The following is a 6,146-nucleotide window of genomic DNA, read 5'->3' as shown; positions in this document are numbered from 1 at the left end:
TTGATGTCGCCCCACACCTCAGTTCTTGTCTCGCTGCTAGACTGTGGCTCTCTGAGGCAGAGACTGACTCTTTCCTGTGTCAGCAGCCCCTAGTATAATCAATGCCCATCAGAGAGTAGATCCTCAGGGAACACTAATTTGACTAAAACAGGAAGAGAAGAGGCAGAAGACAAAGAGGGTAGGAGCAGAGGCGGTGGCAGTGGTGGTGGTGGTAGTGGTGGTGGTGATGGTGGTGGCAGCGGTGCTGCTACAAAGGCAGGAACCCCCGAGTCTGTCCTTCCCTTCTCCCAAAGCTCCTAAATGACACTAATTCATTTGAGCTCAAACAGTGTTAAAGGCCGCTACAAGCAGAACAGTGTACAAGGCATGCAGAGAGGCATAACACAGCAGACAGCAATATTAGCCATCTCAATATTTACTGAGCACTTACACTGGAGAAGGCATTTAGCTTGTTTAATCCTTCCTGCCACTCTGAGGGTGGGTACCGTTATTATCCCAGTGTTACAGATGACAGACCTGTGGCCTAGGCAGCTTCAGTGACCTATCCGAGCCAGCAGCAGGGCAGGGATTCCTAGGCAGAGTCTCGGTTCGAAGTCGGGTGCTTTACCACTAAGCACACTGCCTCATGGAGATGATGCGGCCCCTGCCAGCCAGGGAGGACACTGGGCAGGACTGGAGCTTTGCAGGCTGGTCCGGTGCCATGAAGTCTGGAGGGAGAGGGGAGGCTTTCCTGGGAGCAGTACAGCCAGGCTGTGCTCAGACTCTAGGGCCAGACACCCTGAGTCCATATCCAGTGGGGGAACCTCACGCAGCTGCTTAACCTCATTTCCCAGCCTGTAAAGTGGGGACAACAGTAATACCAATGCCACAGAGCAGTGCGTCAGGATTAAATGCATTAACACACATGAAGTACCTGCGTGGAGAAAGAGCAGGTATGATGGGGTGGCCTCGAGGCCAGGACTTGAAGGCTGGGGAGGAGGCAATCACCAAGGAGGCCATCAGGAAGGAACCTGAGGCCATTCATCTGTGTGTGGGGGCGGAGAGGCTGGTGGAGGCGAGAGCAGGTTCTGAGTTATGAGGACAAAGCAGATGTCATTGGGAAAGCAGAAGACAAGGAAGTGAGGAGAGGCAGCAGCGGTGGTGGTGGCAGTGGTGCTGCTACAAAGGCAGGGACCCCCGCCATCCCTCCCTTCTCCCAAAGCTCCTCCAGGGAACCCTCCCTCACATGGGGCTCTCCCCCACTGTGAGACCTCCTTTGCTCCTGGGTGAAGAGAAAGGAGAACAGAGACAGAAGAGCTGGGCAAACAGTCAGAGAAAAGAGGAGAATGTGAAAGGTGGGTCAGAGCTGGAAAAGGACCTCAAGTCATGGGTCAGAGGTCCAGGGCAAAGCAGGAAAAGGGAGGAAACTGACCCTTTCCCAGTCAGGTTCTTATTAAGGTCACTAGATTTACCCTGAGCCTAGGCTGAGGGCTGGCTGAGGAAGGAGCAGGGGCAATACCAGGTTCTTTTTTTTTTTAAAAGATGACCAGATCTTAACCCTTGACTTGGTGTTGTCAGCAACACGCTCTCCCAAGTGAGCTAACCAGCCATCCCTATATAGGGATCTGAACCCGTGGCCTTGGTGTTATCAGCACCACACTCTCCCAAGTGAGCCACAAGCCAGCCCCTAGAGCACTATTTAGAACTCAGATCAATACAAATTTTTTCCATGGAGAAGTATTTTTTAAATGACATTGTTTAGGATGTCGGTGCAAGGTGATAATAAAAAGCAACCAGCTTTTACTCAATTTAATTTTGGTTCTTAAATTCTCTGTAGATGACATACTTTTATTGCCCACACCACAGAAGACTCTGACCATCATCCTACCTTTGGTAGGCAACTGCTAGCAATATTGGGATGCGACTCCACCTGGTGACTGTGGACCGGAGCTGAGTGACAGGGGCGGCCCCTTAGGAGGCATACAATTTCTCAACCCTTAACTGAAAGCACCTTCTCAGGTATTATTACCTCCTGCAGGAGGCCTCCCTCACATTCTCTTCTACCCTGAATCTGGATGAAATATTTCTCCTTTATATGTCCGGAGCACCCTTTGCCAAGTTCTGTCACTGACCTCTCACACTGTATTATAATTGTATCTCCTTCCCCTTCTAGGCTGAGCACCCTGAAGACAAGGACCTGGTTCTGTTGGTCAGTTAGCGATCAATATTCTGGCCACATCAGGATACATCTAATATGGCTGTTCCAAAGTGGAGTGGTTTGGGAAAGGGGCTGTTAGTACACAGGAGGTGTTGTTGAGCTGCCCCAGGATCTCATGGCTACTCAAGGTGGGGAGGGGGTTTGCAACTCACACGATCCTTTTATTCCATGTGTTAGTTCAAGGAATGCCTCACATACCACTAGCCCTAATTATTTTTTTTTAAAGATGACCGGTAAGGGGATCTTAACCCTTGACTTGGTGTTATCAGCACCACACTCACCCAGTGAGCTAACCGGCCATCCCTATATAGGGATCCGACCCCATGGCCTTGGTGTTATCAGCACCACACTCTCACGAGTGAGCCATGGGCTGGCCCTATCACTAGCCCTAATTTTCAGGTGAGGAAATTGGAGCTCACAGAGGTCAGCGGAGTTGCCCACAGCTATAGAGTCATTAGCCAAGCCTGGAGGACAGCACACATTTCCTGACTTCTCTGGCAGGACCCCAGCCACAGCCCTGAATCTGATCCACAGTGGTCTCAGCAGATCCCTCATCTATCTTGCCAATGTGCTCATGTAACCACCAGGGGGAGCCAGATGCTCGTGCATGGGGAAGCCGGGCACAGGCGTAGGGTTTGGAGAAGATATTCCTTCGAGAGGGGCCCACAGAGACAGGAGGGGCACACATCAGTGGAGCTAGGGAGTCCTGGTAAAGAAAGGTGTGTGTGTGTGTGTGTGTGTGTGTGTGTGTGTGTGTGTGTGTGTGTGTGTGTGTTCCACTTCCATTCTCCTCATGCTCACTCAGGGTCTGGAACAGACCGGACATTCCTAAGCCTCTGGGCAGGCAGGCGAGGAAACCAGGAAATCAGACCTGGAGTCCAGCCTCCCTGTAGCTTGGGCTGGTTCTTTTAAAGTCACTCTGCCTAGGACTTCCCAGAAGAGCCATGCATGTATGTGTCATAGTGTAATTGTACATTTATTTGTCGTATTATTTATTTAATTAATTATTAATAAGGCTCCATGAGGGTAAAGACCATGTCAATTTTTGCTCACTTGAAAATCTCTAGCACGTCTGTGCCTGGTAGGTAGTAGGTGCCCAGTAAATGCTTCTTGAATAAATAAGTTAATTTATGTTACATTCTTTTCTCCAACTCTATCTCTGAAGCCTAAGCCTCTATCATTTTTTATCTATACATCAGCACTCAATTCTTGATTTGTCTCCCAGTTTATACTCAAGTCCCTACTGATCAGTTTCTCACCCGAAAGCCAGAGTGGCCTAATAAAATTGCCAATCTGATCATGTCACGCTTGTCACCCCATCTAACAGCCTTCAGTGGCTTCCCATGGCCCTGGGAATAAAAGCCAGGCTCCTGACCACAGCCTTACAAGGCCTTGCATGGCCTGGCTCACCTCCTGCCAAGCTCCACCTCCTCAACAGACCTTCTTAATTCAACAAATATTGAATGTCTGTTCTACCAAGCACTGGGGATTCAGTGGTGAGCAAAAACAGACTCCTTCAGGTCTGTCTACAGTCCTTCCAGATCCTGGAACATACCTCCTTCCCGCGCAGATCCTTTGCACGTGGTTTCCCCCTTGTCTGGAAAGTGCTTCCCCCTCTCCTTTCTCTACCTTCCTGACTTTGCCCAGTCAACACCTACTCACCCATCTGATCTCAGATTAAACACCATTTACTCAAGGATAACTTACCTGACCCCAAGCCTAGGTCAGGTCCCCGTTACATGTTCTCATTGCTCCCTGTATTCTGCCTTCGTAGCATTTACCACATTTTCTATTCTTACATTTCTTTGTGTTATTTAATTAATACCCATATTCCCCTCCTGGAAGCCCCAGGATCTTGTGTCTGGTTTTTGCTTACCATTGTATTCCTCTGGTGCTTAGCTGATGCACCACAGCAATTTATTGATTGAATACATAAATGAGTAAATGGTTACCCCACAAGAGTATTCAGAGGGGACTGCCTCAGTGTGAATGTGAACTGGTGGCTGAGCTGGGGGACTGGGAGGAGTATGCGAAGGAGCTCTACTCAAGGAGAGAGCCCAGAGCTGTTAATCCCATCCTGCTCCTCCTCATCCCCAACATGCTTGTGACTTGGCCCCTGTCCACCTCTACAACCCCATCTAGCTATTCTCCCAGTTGCTCCAGCAACACTGCTCCTGCTCCTAACCCTCAGGGCCTCCCACACACCGAGCCCCCCACCTGCAACTCCTCTCCCTGCTTCCCTTCCCAGGGCTGCCTCTCTTCATCCTTTAGGTCAAGGTTACCTGTTGCTTCTTTTGAGGACACCTTCCCTGAATAGGTCTCCCCATTATTGCCCATCCTTTTGCCCAGATCATTTCCTTCATTCTATCTCACAATGGAGATGCATTTATATATTTATTGTCTGTGTCCCTGAATGAGTTAGAGACTTCTGGCCACAAGTAACAGAAAAGCAACTCATATTGGCTTTAATAATAAGGAAAGTAGTCTAGAGATAGGACTGGCTTTACGGTTGGTTAATTCAGTGATTTTCTCAAGGACCTTGGTTCTCCCCATCTCACTGTCCCTGATGTTGGCTTTGTCTTCGGGTTGGTTAGGATGGATGCAGTGATTCCAGGCGTCACAGTCAGACTTCATATACAAGCAGGCTTTTCTTCTCGTTACTTGATCAGTTATCTATTGCAGTATGACACATTACCACAAAAATTTTTTTTTTTTTTTTGTCTTTTTCCGTGTCCGGCAACGGATCGCAACCCTCAGTGTTGCCCCCGTACCGGACCGGGGACGGCAACGGGATTGCAACCCTCGGTGTTGCTCCCGCGCCTCGCTCAGCCAGTGAGCGGGAACCGGTCTGTATGTGGGATCCGAACCCTCGGGCGGGAGCGCCGCCGCGCTTCCCAAGCGGCACACTATCCAGTGTGCCACCGGGCCGGCCCCATATTACCACAAAATTTAACAGCTTAAAGCATTTATCTCACAGTTCCTGTGGGTTTAAAACCTAGAGTGGCTTAGCTGGTTGGTTCTAGCTCAGGATCTCTCATGAGGTGACAAACTGCTGGCCTGGACTGAAGTCATCTAAAGGCGTGACTGGGGCTGGAGGATCTGTTTCCAAGCTTATTCACGGGGCTATTGGTGCAAAGCTTCAGTTCCTTGACACATGGACCACTCTATAAGGCTGCTTGTGATGGAGCAGCTGCCTTCCTTCAGACTGAGTGACCCAAGAGCGAGAGTGCAACCAAGATGGAAGCTGCAGTGTCATTTATAACCTAATCTTGGACGTGACACACCATCACTTCTGCATATTCTCTAGTCACTCAGCTCAACCTAGTACATGGGAAGGGGCTATACAAAGGTATGAATACTAGGAGGTGGGGGACCATATTGTGTTTCTTTTCAAAAGTGAGAAAGCCTTTCCTAGAAGCCTCCAGGAAGCTTCTCTTCAAGTCCATTGGCTGGAACTGTGTCACATGCCCAGGCCTAAGCCAATCACTCATGAGGGGCTCGGGACCATTATCTTTGGCTCATTAAAATCACGATTTACCCCTTGCGGTAGGCTCCACCTCCACTGAAGCACAGGGTGGCATCTAAGTGGAAGATGGCTACCCAAACAAATGGGGCTTGTTTGGAATGTGGAAGTGGCTATGGGAACAGATATTGAGTAGGCAGCCCACAGTGTCTGTAATGTTCATCACTAGACTGGAAACTCCACAAGGGCAGAAGCTGATCTTTTCCTACTACTGCATCCCCAGTGGGCAGCCCACTGCCTGGTTCAGAGTAGATGCAACAACATTTGTTGAACAAATAATGACTAAACTGGAAGACCATAGGGCAGGGGGTCCAGGACTGGTACCACCAGATGGGGGTGACATCACCAGGCCCTAGGCTCCTTAAGCACTTCTCAGAACTGAGGAGGCCACCTGCTTCCACCCCACAGCCAGCTCCAAGGACAGAC

This window comes from Galeopterus variegatus, unplaced genomic scaffold, assembly GCF_000696425.1.
Source record: "Galeopterus variegatus unplaced genomic scaffold, G_variegatus-3.0.2 Scaffold106, whole genome shotgun sequence".
Taxonomy (NCBI): domain Eukaryota; kingdom Metazoa; phylum Chordata; class Mammalia; order Dermoptera; family Cynocephalidae; genus Galeopterus; species Galeopterus variegatus.
Note: the sequence above shows the minus strand (reverse complement) of the source record.